Source organism: Oryx dammah, unplaced genomic scaffold (assembly GCF_014754425.2).
Source record: "Oryx dammah isolate SB20612 unplaced genomic scaffold, SCBI_Odam_1.1 HiC_scaffold_10, whole genome shotgun sequence".
In the NCBI taxonomy this organism is placed as follows: domain Eukaryota; kingdom Metazoa; phylum Chordata; class Mammalia; order Artiodactyla; family Bovidae; genus Oryx; species Oryx dammah.
In genome coordinates, this window is record NW_024070194.1 from 70,098,046 (window position 1) to 70,098,854 (window position 809).

The window sequence follows — 809 nt, forward strand, 5'->3', positions numbered from 1 at the left end:
CAGCGTTTCTCATGATGTACTCTGCATATAAGTTAAATAAGCAGGGTAACAATGTACAGCCTTGACGTACTCCTTTTCCTGTTTGGAACCAGTCTGTTGTTCCATGTCCAGTTCTAACTCTTGCTTCCTGACCTGCATACAGATTTCTCAAGAGGCAGGTCAGGAAGCAAGAGTTAGAACTGGACATGGAACAACAGACTGGTTCCAAACAGGAAAAGGAGTACGTCAAGGCTGTACATTGTTACCCTGCTTATTTAACTTATATGCAGAGTACATCATGAGAAACGCTGGACTGGAAGAAACACAAGCTGGAATCAAGATTCCTGGGAGAAATATCAATAACCTCAGATATGCAGATGACGCCATCCTTATGGCAGAAAGTGAAGAGGAGCTAAAAAGCCTCTTATGAAAGTGAAAGAGGAGAGTGAAAAAGTTGGCTTGAAGCTCAACATTCAGAAAACGAAGATCATGGCATCTGGTCCCATCACTCCATGGGAAATAGATGGGGAAACAGTAGAAACAGGGTCAGAGTTTATTTTTTGGGGCTCCCAAATCACTGCAGATTCTGACTGCAGCCATGAAATTAAAAGACACTTACTCCTTGGAAGAAAAGTTATGACCAACCTAGATAGCATATTCAAAAGCAGAGACATTACTGTGCTGACTAAGGTCCGTCTAGTCAAGGCTATGGTTTTTTCTGTGGTCATGTATGGATGTGAGTTGGACTGTGAAGAAGGCTGAGCGCTGAAGAATTGATGTTTTTGAGCTGTGGTGTTGGAGAAGACTCTTGAGAGTCCCTTGGACTGCAA